Source organism: Rattus norvegicus, chromosome 17, assembly GCF_021556685.1.
Source record: "Rattus norvegicus strain SHRSP/BbbUtx chromosome 17, alternate assembly SHRSP_T2T, whole genome shotgun sequence".
NCBI classification, from domain to species: Eukaryota; Metazoa; Chordata; class Mammalia; order Rodentia; family Muridae; genus Rattus; species Rattus norvegicus.
Genome location: NC_141550.1, coordinates 81,447,976 through 81,463,569, shown reverse-complemented (window position 1 = coordinate 81,463,569; position 15,594 = coordinate 81,447,976). Strand labels below are relative to the sequence as shown.

Sequence of the window (15,594 nt, the reverse complement as noted above, 5' to 3'; positions counted from 1 at the left end):
ACAGGCCTGCCCAGATTCAGAGTGGGTCTTTCCCTATCAGCTCCCATGCCAACCACCTCTGAGAATGGCCTCATGGACACACCCAGAGGTGTGCTTTACTAATTCTCCCAATGTATTCCAGTCAGCCACTACTCTTATCTCCAACTTAGACCACTCCCTGATGTTCTCACCCACATACAGATCCATCTGCCTGTGATGTATCTCCATTCAGTGCTTCACAGGCATCTCACGCCCAATATTTTCAAAATATATCTTCTCTCCCCTGAGTTTAATGTCACTCTCCACATAGGTGCTCAAACAACGAGTTAGCTATCATCTATGATTTCCCCTCCTCTACATCCCACAACTAGCCAGTCACCATGTGAAATCTAATCATGTCATTTTTGAATCTTGCTTCTCCAACTCCCTCTCCATCCCTCCCCTCTCTCTCTTAAAATGAACCTGAGCTTACTTACACTAAAAAAACAGACTTTGTCAATTGTCCTTAGCTATGATCAAGTTGTCCTGAGACAGACTAACTCCGGCACGTGAGAACTAGTGTCCTCGGGATCCCATCTGATTGTTGAAACATAGATTTCATAATTTACAGTTGTGTTAGGTTTATAGAAAAGTTGGTTGAAAACTATAGCAAGTTTTCATTTCTCCATCTTGTCAGTGCTCTCCCTCCTTCAGTTTCCCCGACTAGCGTTCTGCATTGGCATGGTATGTGGTACATTTGTACTGGCATGGTTATAATTAAATTGGTCATTTCGTTATTGATTGAAGTCTATAATTTAGATCAGGGTTAAGGCTCCATATTGTGTGAATCTACAGGTTTGGGGAAATGTATCAATGCATCTACTCTATCAGTATAGATATACTGTAGAGATAATACATAGTATAGATAAGTATTATATATATAATATATATAATTATATTAATAATATATATATATATATATTGTATCTACTTTAGCAGTATTATACACAACATTTAAACTGCCCTAGAAATGTGCTGTGTTCCTCATTGACCTCTGGAAGCCCTGTTGCTTTGCTTCTGAAGCTCAGTGTTTTCCAGAATGTCACATAGTGCTAACTGTTTGGCGTGACACTTTTACTTACCTTGTCTACCTTTCTTCCTCTTCTCCTTTTGCACTCTCTTCCTCCTTCTCTCTGTCTCTTTCCCAGGACCATGCACTCTCATGGCAAGCACTCTCGTGCTGAGCTACATCCCAGTTCCTTTTGTTCTCTCCATTGTATAATGAGCTGGGCCTCGAACTCACTATGCCGATTCTTCTCTGGCACCTCCTGAGTGTTAGGACTGCAGTATGAACCACCGTACCTGGCGATCGTTTCCTTAAACACCTGGATCATTGTCTATTGACCCACTCACCAATTGGAGCTTATCTTGATCGCTTCTAGATTTTGCAAAGTTCTGGATAAAACTGCCATCAGGATCGAAATGCAGGTTTTGTGTGGGTCTAAATTGCTGGTTAATTTGGGTAAATCCACACTGTTTCTGGGTTGCATGGAATGCCTTTGTGGAGTGTTGTAAGAGACTGCTAAGCTGTGCTGAGAAGTGATTCTGCCCTCTCCACTCTTGACAGTAATGAAGGAGAATGTCACTTGCTCCATGTCCTCTCCAGCATTTGGTGTCTCCAGCTATTTGGCTGAATTTTTCCTGGACCAGCTAGATATCTAGTGATGTCACCAGGACCCTCTCTTACCCCTTTCAGCTCTCCCTGGTCCTGTTCTCCCTGGGTTGGCTGCAGTATTATTTTATAGATATTTACCCCAGTGTGTCTCTAAGTGACTCCGGGACTCTTTCCAAATTCCTGACCTGAGACTGTAAATAAAATAAATTATCTTGAGCCACAGTTTGGGGGTCGCTTGTTAGAATGCAACAACAATCACGTAATAATCCCTGCCTTGGGAACTTAGCGCGCGCGCGCGCGCGCGCGCACACACACACACACACACACACACACACACACACACAGTAGGTGTAACACATCCATTCCCTTTACCTTGTAGACTCCCTGCAAACCAGACCTACAGGTGGTCCTGCAGGTGCAGTTGACCCAATTTTGTAATTAATCATCTAATCTCATCCTTCTGGTGCTGTGTGACGCACTGCACGGAAGTAGGCTACTGCTGAGAACCCTCGGGGAATCTTTTAGAACTGAAAGGGCCCCAAGAGACCATCTCCTGGTGCAGCTAAGATTTAGAGACCTAGAGAGGTCAGGGGACTTGGTTATGTTCAGGAAGAGAAGCCCAGCAATAACCCAGAGGGCTATCGCTTTCCGTCCGACAGTGATGTCTCAGTATACTTGGGGTGGGCTCACTGGTGGCATGGGAAATTTCAAGTGATTCATTTTCTGAGCTGTACCTCATCTTTCTCTTAGCTCTCATCTATAACTGATTTACTGTTTCTACTTCCTTATCTCACTTAAGGCTGTCTGGAGACAATCTGGCTCTGCGGGTCAACGAGTTTTCTAGTGCAAATTTGGGCACTTGGCACTTCTGTAACTTTGGGCAAGTTACTCAAATTTGCTGAGTTTTCTTAGCTGTAGAATTGGAGAAACTTTCTCCCTGGTTGTTGCATATCTGAATGTATAAATACTGTTAAATTCAAAAAGTTCGTGCATGTGAACTGCACTTACAGAGCTAGGACCCACAGTGTTCCACAGGGGATTGTGTAGGGAGTATTTCTGATGTCACACATTGAAACGCACGAGGACAGAGTTTTTATCCATGGGGAATGTTTGTCCCAAGATATTGTACACATTTTATAATGTTGCTATCAGTCAGGAGACGAATTTATATTTTTTAAGCAGAGGAAGAAAAAAAAATGGCCATCATACTGATACTTGGTCTGAGGTTAGCCTATAAATGTAGAATTGTATTTAGCTGTAAAAAAATCAAATCAGGAAATGTGAAGGAAAATGGATAGATCTGGAAAGTATAATATGAAGCAAGATACACACAAACACACAAACACACACACAGACACACAGACACACACAGGCTCACACTGTGTATATAATTGTGGGTAAAGCCTGGAAGAGTAGAGAGGAGACCTAGAGGGGTAATAATAGGTAAAGAGAAAATGAGGAGTAGGGCAAAGGCATATGGGAAGAGAAAAGGGAGAGACTTAGCTGGGTGGTGGTGGTGCATACCTTTAATCCCAGCACTCCAAAGGTAGAGTCAGGTGAATCTCTGAGTTCAAGGCCAGCGTGATCTACAGAGGGAGTTCCAGGACAGCCAGGGCTACATAGAAAAATCCTGTATTGAAAAACCAAAAAGGAAAATGGAAGGAAGGAAGGAAGGAAGGAAGGAAGGAAGAAAGAAAGAAAGAAAGAAAGAAAGAAAGAAAGAAAGGAAGAAAGAGCGACTTAGGGGAGGGGAACTACCACCAGCAGTTAGCAGTGAGGGAGACGGAGGAAGAAGACTCATAACACACTGTTTGGCAATATCATAGGTATCTACTATCTTATGCTAATTTGAAAAATTAGGTGGCTCGGGAGAGGTGGCGAGGGTTGAGGGTGCTTCCGTTCCTGCAGGGGACCAGAGTTTGGTTTCCAACATCCAGGTCGAGCTGCTGACAAACGACTATAGGGGCGGTGGGGGGAGATCTTGTGGGTCCTGCATTCACATGTGCATATAAATACAGAGACACAGAGACAGTAAATAAATAATAGAAACAAGCATTTTACATGGAGGGAGCGAGAGCATGAGAGGACAGCAGCACCAATGAAGGAGAGCGTGAGAGAGGGAGAAAGCGAGAGAATGAGAGAGATATGGATGGAGAGAGAGAGAGAGAGAGAGAGAGAGAGAGAGAGAGAGAGAGAGAGAGAGAGAAAGCGTGCTTAGGGCATTTACCTATATGAAGAAAATACTTTTACTGTTGCAGAAAAGGATAATTCATTCTCTCTCTCTCTCTCTCTCTCTCTCTCTCTCTCTCTCCTCTCTCATCATCCCTCTATAATTCTATGATATATAAATAACAGAAGGCATTTGCATAAGACAGAAGGGCCCACCGTGAGGCAGGTATGAATGGAGGTTCTTCGGTTTTCCTGATAGCCCTCATGGAGCCTCCAGCTCTGTGCTGCTCCAGGAATCCCTCTTGGCTCCTTTGCCTTCCTGTCTCCTTCATTTCTCCCTCCATGGTTTCACAAACAAGCTCTTCTCTTCCCTTCCTCAGTCAGTGAGGTCTGGTTCGTGACCATGAAGAGGCCACCTGGTCTCGATTTCCAATTTGAGAGCCTTGAACAACCTTGTCAAGGTTCTAGTCTATTCCACTGCGGTTCTTAGCCATGACCCTATGTTCTATTGGCAACACACACCATTACAGTGTTTAAATTCTATTTTTAGTTGACCTTTACACAATTCTAACATTGACTATTCAGGAATAACATTTACCCCTGGCCAGAGCTAAGATAAATTTTTGGAAATGACCAATTAATGATTGATGATGTTTATACCTAGTGAAGGATTTTAGTGTATCTTGGACTTAGAAACTGGCATTGACTGATGGAGACCAGTGTGTGTGGGTGGGGGTGGGGGTGGGATTGAGCTATCACATATATTTTTATGTTTTCTTAAAAGAGCAGATTTTCTGTGCTTTCAAAACCTGCAGTTCACTATAGTAGGGTAGGAAGCTGAAGAGAATACAAATGGAAAATGGCTTGAGGGATAGTCATGTGTCTACAGGAAGGCTAGCCAAAGGGTCAGCTTATTCCTCAGCTTGGGGCAAGCTTTTAAAACATTCCCAACTCTACCTGTGTTATTCTTCAGCTTGACCTCAAACTAACTCTCTCTGTCTCCCTTTCTGTCTCCCTTTCTGTCTGTCTGTCTGTCTGTCTGTGTCTGTCTCTTGCCCTCCCCACCGTCTTTCCACCTCTCTCCCCCTCCATCCCTCTCCCTCCCTTCTCCCTCCCTCCTCCTCTCTCCTCCATCTCTCCCCCCTCTCTTCCCCAGCCCAGGCTGTCTTTAAACTCTGTGGATTGCTGTGGATGACCTTGAATTTCTCCTGCTTCTGCCTCCTGAATTCTGAGGTTACAGGCACACACGACTTCATTCTGTATTGCTTGAACTCAGGGTCATGTGTATGCTAGGCAAGCAATCTGCTAACTGAGCAGTATCTCCCAGCCCACACCCTTTCTCTTGGTGTATGAACTTGACCTCCTCACTTCTAATCGGTGGGATTGTTTCTTCACCTAGAGACATAGCTTGGTTGACATTCAGACCCCAATGAGCATGCCCGTTTTAAGGCTGCTCATCACGGACTCTTCTAGAAATGTATCCTAGTCTAGAAGTTTTGCTACATAGAGAAACTTTCTTTGAGGACAGCTGTCTGTAGCTACCTGCTCCCTACACATTCCTTATCTCTCCCAGGCACCCTAGTCTAGAAGTTTTGCTACATAGAGAAACTTTCTTTGAGGACAGCTGTCTGTAGCTACCTGCTCCCTACACATTCCTTATCTCTCCCAGGCACCCGAAACAAAAGCTCTTGTATACTTCATCGCCCAGAGACTCCAGTCACGTTCCATTTCCTCGCTGCCTTCTTGTCATGCTGAAATAGGATTTGTGATATCTAGAATATGTGCAAACTAAATAATATATGATGTGATGGATGGATTAGCATTCTAGGAAGTTTTAGAGCAATATTCAAATATTATGGTTTAATATGACAACGTTTCCTAGGAAGGGATTCTAAATCCACTTGGTAAAGCGGGGATAATCTCATCTGTGGAAGTGAATTTGGAAGGTCCTTAAATCCACGCCTACAACCTCTGTGCTTTGGAAGGCAGTGATCCCCATGTCCCCAGTGAATACTCCCGTGCCCTGTCCCCCACAGCTGAGGAATTCTTCCCAGGGCCATTCTGAAACATTCTTTCTATCTTGTGGCCCTAAATTGTACTGCTGGTGCATAAAAGACATCGCAACAAAACGGATCTGAATTTAAGGCCCTTACTTCCTGGGAAGGCAGACATTCCTTACATCCGCCTTGCTTTCAGTCAAGGTGACTGCGAAATCCCTCCAACTGGTGAATATCTATCTGCCTATCACAAAGGACCATCACCCCTTGGGGGACTGGTTCTACTTAATTGTTCTTGCAAGGATGCCTAGGGCTCACTCTATATTCTATAGAATATAGTCTAATTTTGCGGTAGAAGCCTACCTCAAGAGAGCAGGTAAGTGACGTCTTGCTGGACACCAGCAGGCATGGGAGCCGGTGTGAGGCTCTGCTAACCTGGCAGATTCATCGGGAACAGATGGACATCTGTGTGCTGCTGGGAGAGATTACACACATTCATTTGTTTTCCTCGACAGACTTACAAACACTGTGCCCTCCTCGTTTCACTGCCAAGGCCTTGACGGCTGAAGTGTTCAAAAGCACAGGGCAATAAGGAAACGCCAGCAGTGTTGGGTTTACAGACCTGAACTGTCACACACCTCGAGCTATGGGGACATGTCCTAAGCTTTGGCGCACAGAGCCTGCTAATTCTTCATAACCACACTTACGACCATCCTGTACTTTTAAGTCCCATAGGTAAAGATGGGTCAATATAAAGGCGATGTCATAGGGAGACAGCTTGGGTAGAAAGACAGTGGCATCGGTGAACATGCCATTCGTCCTCAAAGACTTCAGCCTGCCCCTTGACTCAGTTTGACCCTTGACCTCTGATTCTTGTATGGCAGGGTATTTATCCCCCGCCCCCATTCCCACCCCTGCGAACACAACATTTTCTGTTTACTTCAAACCATTAGTGATGCTTACCCCAAAGAATTCTCCAGAAGGACCTGTGGTCCCAGTCAGCAGTTCATTCATTTCAGGGGCTCGCCCAGTGGCGACACGGGTCTGGTACTAGTTGCCCTCACAGGGATGTCTCTGAACACAAAGTGACCAGACACACATACACACGCACACACACACACACACACGCACACACATACACACATCAAGGATGTGTGTGTATGTGTTCATCAAGGATGGTCATTGAAATTATACTTAACGGATTTATACTGTTAGCATTACCAAATTAGAAATCTGTTGATGCATGAGGGGAAGCTCATAGGAGTGCACGGAGCTCATGAGTGAGGCAGGAAGGACAGGGTCTGCACGGGTCTGCACCAGGTCATCGGCAGGTCCCGATATGCTAGGTCATAGTATGGCTTCCAGTTCAGTGTGTTGGTGGGATTCCTGAGTGTGCTAACAGTGGGCTTCTGATTCTCGTAATTTCTCTTTTCCTTCCGTTGGTTTGTCTGGTCCAACTTTGATGCGATGGTTTTACTTTATTATATTTTATTTGGTTATATTTTAATATTATCTCTTAGAAGCCCATTCTTTTCTAATGAGAGACAGAAAGGGAGTGAATCTGGATGGGAGGGGAAACGGGGAGGGACTAGGAGGAGTAGACGGAAGAGAAACAGTAATTGGGATAGATTAAATGAGAAAAAATCTATTTTCAACAAAAGGAAAATAATAATAAATTAGTAATAATAAATGAAATCTGTTGAAGAAAATGTTGGCAAGTGAAATGACTGTCCTCAAAGAGGAACAGATATTCTTTCCGGACTTAATGCAGACTTGATGTTGAAACTGGGTCTTAGCCACTAGCTTGCTGCTTGTTCTTGGGCAAGCTGCATCGGATCTCTGAGCCACTGGTTTCTTTGTGTGTGTGTGTGTATGTTTGTGTGTGTGTATGTGTATATATGTGTGTGTATGTGTGTGTGTATTTGTGTGTATGTGTGTGTTTGTGTGTGTGTATGTGTGTATGTGTGCGTTTATGTGTGTGTATGTTTGTGTGTGTTTGTGTATGTGTATGTGTGTATGTGTGTGTATGTGTGTATATGTGTATGTGTGTATGTGTGTGTATGTGTGTGTATGTGTATGTGTGTGTATGTGTATGTATGTGTGTGTATTTGTGTGTATGTGTTTGTTTGTGTGTGTGTATGTGTGTGTATGTGTATGTATGTGTATGTTTCTGTGTGTGTATGTGTGTGTGTTTGTGTGTGTGTTTGTGTGTGTATGTGTGTGTATTTGTGTGTATGTGTGTGCATATGTGTGTATGTGTGTGTATGTGTGTGTGCATATGTGTGTATGTGGTGTATGTGTGTATGTGTGTGTTGTGTGTATGTGTGTGTGCATATGTGTGTATGTGTGTATGTGTGTGTGCATGTGTGTGTATGTGTGTGTATGTGTGCATATGTGTGTATGTGTGTGCATATGTGTGTGTATGTGTGTGTTGTGTGTATGTGTGTGCATATGTGTGTGTGTGTATGTGTGTGTTGTGTGTGTGTTTGTGGGCCCAAGGCTATTGTTGGTGTCTTCTTCAATGGCTCTCCACTTTACACTGACCCACGGTCTCTTGTTGAACCTTGAGCTAGACAGCTGTCTGATGAGTCAGCTTGCTATGGATTCCTTGTCTCTGCCTCGTGAGCAACAGACTCACATTTGCCCCTTATGTGGTTTTCAGAGACCCAGATTCTGGTCCTCATGCTCCCATAACACTTTATCCAGCAAGTCATCTCCCCAGGTCCAGATTTCTTCAGAAATAGAAATGTGAGCCATTGACTTGTGTGGTAAACAGGCTAGGTGATAGAAGCCTTTCATTATTATAGATAATTAATATTCTTACTATTTGGGGGAATTTCTCTAGTGGTATGTATATCTAGTAGCCTAAGGCTTTCTTCCAGAGCCGAGTGATAAATATATTCTTTCCCAGTGTAATTTCCTAAATATGAAATGTGCTGTTTTCCCTCTACTCTGTACTAAAAGACTTGTTTGTGGTCATAGATAAAATGATACTATTGTTTTCTAAATATTATCTCTTTGCAAAGTAACTTTAATCGGGCTTAAACGAAACACAAGGAGATTTTGTTACCAAAATACAGGGTGTTCTTTTCATCCGATGCTGACCAACTTGAAATAAAATACAATGTCTGTTGGCAAAACTGAATCAGGTGATTCATGTTGTCACTGAGGCTGTTCACTATTGAAAAGGTGTGTGTGTGTGTGTGTGTGTGTGTGTGTGTGTGTGTGTGTGTGTTGCCTGACGGAACACAGCTCATGATCTTCCCTATGGCGGCCATCAAGAGCGATGGAGACTATTTCAAACACTGTGGATGATTGGAATAACCTATGTCATTACATGTGCTCTGTGGGATATTACGACATAAAACCTTTGTAAAGGTAGTCTCTGATGTCACATTTCATGCCTCTAACTCATGCTGATAAAGTGTCAGTATGGACGGCTTATATACCTCTGTGCTTTAAAGTTCACTCGAGTATCCTCGTGTGGAGGATGCTCATCTCTTTATGTGCACATGCGTACGAAGACTGATGCTGAATGCTGTCCCGATTAGCTGGACTGGCTGACCGGCAAGTCCTGGGGATCCCCCTGGTCCTACCACCCCAGCATCGGGACCACAGGCAGCACATGCTGTTAGCGTTGGCATTTTACATGGCGGTTGGGGACTCTGAATCCAGGTCCTCATGCATGCATGGCCAACATTTCCCCTGGCCCACAACTTATGTATGTTACATACACATGATATATGTCTCTCAGCAAGAGTCACATTCTGCATTGACAGCATCAATTATAAATGGATCCTCAAGTGCGTTAAATGTTTATGTGACTATTTTATTTATTGTTACTGATTTGCACATGTTCAGGACCCACAGGCCACAGCATGCACGTAGAAGTCAGAGGAAACGTGGGGTTGGTTTGTTCTCTCAACCTGCTGGGAATGAAACTTAGGGTGTCTGGTTTGCATAGCAAACACGTTTTACCTGCCAACTCGCCAGCCTGCAAATATGCTTTTATTTTCATGTGTAGAACTCCTCTTCAAAACTCAGTACTGAGGGAAAAAGAATTCACCATTTTCGTATGGCATTTTACAGTTTGGAAATAGTTTCAAAAATTTGCTTCTGAAAATACTCTAAAGTAGTCCAGGAAAATATTACCTACTCAGAAAATATTGAAGATCCAATAAATGAAATGATGTCCTATGGACTGGTAAAACAGCATTGGCATAGCTTTGCCACCTGCCAATCAGTTTATTCCAACCGCACAGAGCCAGCTCCCTGACAGTTTGATTAATTGTCAGTCTCCGGGTGAGAATGTTTTACAGAGTGTAGAGAGAGATTTGATTCATTTCCCCAGCCTAGCTCATGGGTTCTTCAGAGCTCAGTCAATACTTGCTGAACAAAGGCATCTGTGGAGAGAGAGAGAGAGAGAGAGAGAGAGAGAGAGAGAGAGAGAGAGAGCGCTATTGTACAGAAATGAACACAGAAAATCAACAGGGTTGACCTGATACAGAGAGGCCGGTGATGGTGAGCTCAGCATACACTTTAGCCAGGATGCTCCCAGAGGGAGAGGGTTGTTACTTAAAATTACGTGGAGACAGCAGGTGTGAATCGGTAGCCTCTCAGGGAAAGTGGGTGCTTGGTCAACCTATATGCAGCGGTATTAGTAAAAAGAAAAAAAAAAGCAAGAACCAAGATGAATATCTGCCTTGGGAGATTAAAAATAAAACACAGTGGGCTCATTGGCTCCTTCCTCTCACACTGGAGTTAGTGCTCCCCCAAGGCAAGCACCCTCTGGGCCTTACCTCTTCACTTCCTGGTGCTCGATAGGTGCTCAGTAAGTGAATTGGTGCGGTGTGCTCGTTGACATTTAGATGCTGTGAGCTGTTCTGTTGTTGCTTAGATGCCACAAAATGAGCAGGTTTACAACAAAGCCTAAAATACCACCTGGACCCACTAAACCTCCTCCCTCACCCCTGCGTCCCTGTCAAGCTGAGAAACCATTTATCGGTTGGCATGCTAAGAACTGGGGAGCCAGCATTAATGCTGCTACTGACTGCTGTTCCTCCTCCCCCTCTCCCTCCTCCCTCCCTTCCCCCTCCTCCCCCTCCTCCTTCTCTCCTTCCTCCTGCTTCTTCCCTCCTTCCCTTCCTCCCCTTCTTCCTCTATGTTTTATCTTCTCTCTCTTTTTTTTTTTTTACTGTTTTTCTTTAAGCTAATTAGCTTCTCGCCTCTCTAAACTCTATTCATGAAACTTTGGCTCATTTCTGCTGCTACTGTTATGGCCTTCATGGAAGACTTGCAAGGAAGACCTTAACTGTCCTGTAGGGATAATCTCTTGTGTGCAGTGTGGAAACATCACCTGCCAATTAAAATCTGATGGCCAATAAGGTGAGACATGAGTAGATGGTGGGACACCCGCAGAGGGAGAGGGAGAGGGAGAGGGAGAGGGAGAAGGGGGAGAGGGAGGAGAGGGAGAGGGAGAGGGAGAGGGAGAGGGAGAGGGAGAGGGAGAGGGAGAGGGAGAGGGAGAGGGAGAGGGAGAGGGAGAAGGGGGAGAGGGAGGAGAGGGAGAGGGAGAGGGAGAGGGAGAGGGAGAGGGAGAGGGAGAGGGAGAAGGGGGAGGGAGAGGGAGAGGGAGAAGGAGGAGAGGGAGAGGGAGAGGGAGAGGGAGAAGGGGGAGGGAGAGGGAGAGGGAGAAGGAGGAGAGGGAGAGGGAGAGGGAGAGGGAGAGGGAGAGGGAGAGAGAGGGAGAGGGAGAGGGAGAGGGAGAGGGAGAGGGAGAGGGAGAGGGAGAGGGAGAGGGAGAAGGGGGAGGGAGAGGGAGAGGGAGAGGGAGAGGGAGAAGGAGGAGAGGGAGAGGGAGAGGGAGAGGGAGAGGGAGAGGGAGAGGGAGAGGGAGAGGGAGAGGGAGAACTCTGAGAAATAGTCAGGTAGGAAGATTTCACCATCGAGACATTGAGATGCGGAGAAAGTTGGACATGTGAAGCCCAGGAGAGGAAACCAGCCGTGTGGCAGACATTGACTAGTATAAACAGGATGATTGAGTTACGAGCTAGTCAGGGTTGCTCTTCAGGAACTGGGGTGCAGGTGGAGAAGCCCACGGTCACACTCTCCTTGTTTGCCCGACACTGGAGAGTTAACTAGACCTTTAAATGCCAAAGTCGGAACATTTCCAGGCAAACCGCAGAGGCTGGTTCCTTAGGTCAAGACCATATCATTTCTTGCCTGGTCTATGGTGAGTAGTGTCTTTGTCTCTTGTCCTGTTTCCTACAGTGTATTCCAACACTGCTGCCAAAATATTCTTTGTGAGGAAGAACCAGATCCTATTTCTGGTGAAAATCCTTCAGCAAACTACCACGTTGATCGGGCTCTCACCACCAGTCTTATCCTTGGCCGCTCCCCTGTTTCTTCGCGTCCCTAAGAGTATACACTCTGCTCTCTCAGAGTCATACACACGAGGTTACTGGTTATGAATTGGGCAGCCACCGTACAGGCAATGGGGATCAAACTCAGGGCCTCCTGCATGCTGTGCAAACTCTCTTCCGTTTAACTCTGTCATCACCCTATAATTTTACCCTTCAAAGCCCTGCCCGAGACGATATGAGTCATTGGGTCCAGGTGGCTTTATTTAGGTCAGTGGCTCTCAGCATTCATTTTGTGGTAGAATCACCTGGGGGAAACTTTAAATGACCCTTAAGTCCGTGCCACGTCAATTCATTTCCTGTCTGTCTATGAGACTAAGCATTATAGAGTTTGTGAGCACATGTGTGATCTTTGTGTGTGGCGTGTGCACACATGTGAAGATGTACATGTATGTAATCTGAAGGAGGATGTCAGGGGCCTGCTGTAGCGCTCTTTGTTGTATAACTTTGAGGAAGGGTCCCTCACTAAGCCTGGAGCAGTCACTAAACTCCAGCAATCCTCCTGTCTCACTCCACCCTGCACAGTGCTGGGGTTAAGAATGCTCTTGGGGTCATAACCAACCTTTTATATGCGGGTGCTGGGATTTGAACTTACACAGCAAGCTCTCTGATCCGTCTCTAAAGCTCCAAGGCAATTTAAGTTCCTTATTGAGCAGCCTAGGGTGAGACCCTATGACTCTCCCCAATCCCTATGGCCCTGTTTTTATCCCTCCCACAAGAGGCTTCATCTCTCTGCATCCCAGAGAGTTAAACATTACTGTCACGTGTCCCTGGCTTGCACTTCTCCTGTTAATTTGGGGAGAGGTGAGCAAGAGAGGACATTCCTGACATTGCTCCACTATGTTAATTATCGCTTTGCTGCCTCGATGAGATGCCTGAGGCAGGCTCCTTTATAAAGGCAAAAAGTTTGCTTTGGGGCTTTGAGTCACAGCTCTAGAGGCACAAAGTCCAAACAATATTATGTAGGCTCTGGCAAAGCCCCTTTGCGCTATCTCATGGCAGACGCGTGTGTGTGTTGCATATCACGTGGCCTCTTTCTCCTCATAAACTACCAGGATACATGGGCTCCAGCCCAATGACTTTAATCACGTCTCAAAGCACTCACCTACAACTTTAATTTTTTTCAGAGTCTATTTTTTTTTTTTCGGAGCTGGGGACCGAACTCAGGGCCTTGCACATGCTAGGCAAGCGCTCTACCACTGAGCTAAATCCCCAACCCCCCAGAATCTATTTTTAATGATAGTTCCTAAATGTAGCCCACTTGTAGCCCTCTTTTGCAGCCCACTGCCCACCAGAGGTAGTGGGAAAGAAAGGATACAGGGGCAGGGAAAGTGGACCTGTTTAGAAAGGTTCTTTGGAGCAACTCCCACCTGTGTTGTCTGGAAATCCGCAGTTCAGTTCACGAGTCAGCAGCGGCAGCTCGATCCACTCACATACACCTCACGGACACATCAGCGGTCCATTTTGGTAGAGTCGGGATAGCAAACATATCGACAGTGATGGTACCACCTAGCAGCCAGGCCTCAGCCTCGGCTCGGGTCAGCAGCAGGAGGGACCAGCAGGAAAGCAGAAGTTCTCAGCTGTGCTTCTCTTAGGGAAGTAAAGATCAGCAAAGTCCCGAGACCCCCAAGCGTTGCACAGCTAGCTCTATAAGCAAGCCTAACTCAGCCGCCATCGCTGTCTATGAGTCCCATTTACAGCCCCCAAACATCATGTGTCCGCCATGGGTCTCACCTCACCACATGCATCTGTCTCAGCTGACAGCACTCTGCCAGTCAGCCCCAGTCCCCAGAAGTGGCAAGAAACAGCAGCACACCACCAGCAGTGTTTTGGTGCGTTTCTCTCTATGGAGTCCTGACAAGCGCAGCTCAACTATGTAATGTAAGGGGAACCAATACAAGCGTGTTGTTAGCAAAGAGTCCTCCATCACGTGTACGTGTCCTTTCACCCGTGTCTGCTTCACGGAAACTCTCTTTCACGTGTTTGCCCCAGCAGAACACCACCCAACCGACTTTCCACAGAACCCTTGTTTCCACATCACTGCCCCCTCACAACCACCACCACAAGTCGACATTCAATCTTAATAGTATTACATTTTACTTTACTTTTATTTATTTATTTTATGTGGGCGAGGGTACGTACATTCATGCCACTGTGTGAGAAGGTCAGAGGAAAACAAACCAGGTTGTGATGTCGAGGCGAAGGCCCTTTCTCCTGGTGTCATTTTTGCACAACCTTAACTACCATTAACGTAAGATTTGGGGTTTAAACTCTGCATGCATCTGGGGAATCAAGTCGTATCCAAATATTCACCATGCCTTTGTCAAAAATAAGAGGGATGCGTCTTCCTCCTCCACCTCCTCCCATGTTCCCCAGTTAATTCATCACCTCTCCTATATTTAGTTTTTGAGACTAACCCCCTCATCCCTGTCCCCGTGAGTTCATGTTCACACATGCACACACACACACACACACACACACACACACACACACACACACCTATATTTATTTTTGAGGTGCATCTGTCTGTCTGTCTGTCTGTCTGTAGTTTGATTAGTGTTTTCCTTATTTAAATGTGTTTGGGGTTGACCCCTAAGGATTTGGGTCTCATTCCTGAAACAAAATGAAGATTACCCAGTTCTCAAGAGGGGGTTGGTCTAGGATGGCTACTCACTTGCTTTTCCGACCTGCAGAGAGCCTAAGTGAAAGCTCACGGCCCACCAGTGCTCAGAGGTAGATTGGAGGTGAGTTTCGTGAGTTTCAGTGGTGTTCGATGACGGCTTTGCAAGCCTAGCCAGGACTAAGAGTTTTGCAAAGAAAGCATCAGGCAGCAAATGAAGACCTCCCCATCTGGGCTATAAGGAAATATGGGGCAGGGAAGCAACTGACAAAGAGGAAGGAAGGGGACCATCACCATGTAAGCTCATAAATTAACCCTGTTGGCCCAGCATCCATACCCCGGGGGCAGATCGTGTTAGCCTTTCCTTTATTGTGGTGTGCTCTGTCTTCCTCATTGACTTGATTACTAAACGTTATGACTTTTTTTTTTTTTTTTTTTTTTTTTTTTATTAACTTGAGTATTTCTTATATACATTTCAAGTGTTATTCCCTTTCCCGGTTTCCGGGCAAACATCCCCCTCCCCCCTCCCCTTCCTTATGGGTGTTCCCCTCCCAACCCTCCCCCCATTGCCGCCCTCCCCCCATAGACTAGTTCACTGGGGGTTCAGTCTTAGCAGGACCCAGAGCTTCCCCTTCCACTGGTGCTCTTACTAGGATATTCATTGCTACCTATGGGGTCAGAGTCCAGGGTCAGTCCATGTATAGTCTTTAGGTAGTGGCTTAGTCCCTGAAAGCTCTGGTTGCTTGGCATTGTTGT

The 15,594-nt window shown here is 45.6% G+C and overlaps 1 protein-coding gene across 2 annotated transcripts in view; it reads left to right on the top strand.

Moving 5' to 3' along the window:
- Positions 1-15,594, top strand: part of Fam107b (family with sequence similarity 107, member B) — a 206,108-nt gene that overhangs the window by 22,422 nt on the left and 168,092 nt on the right.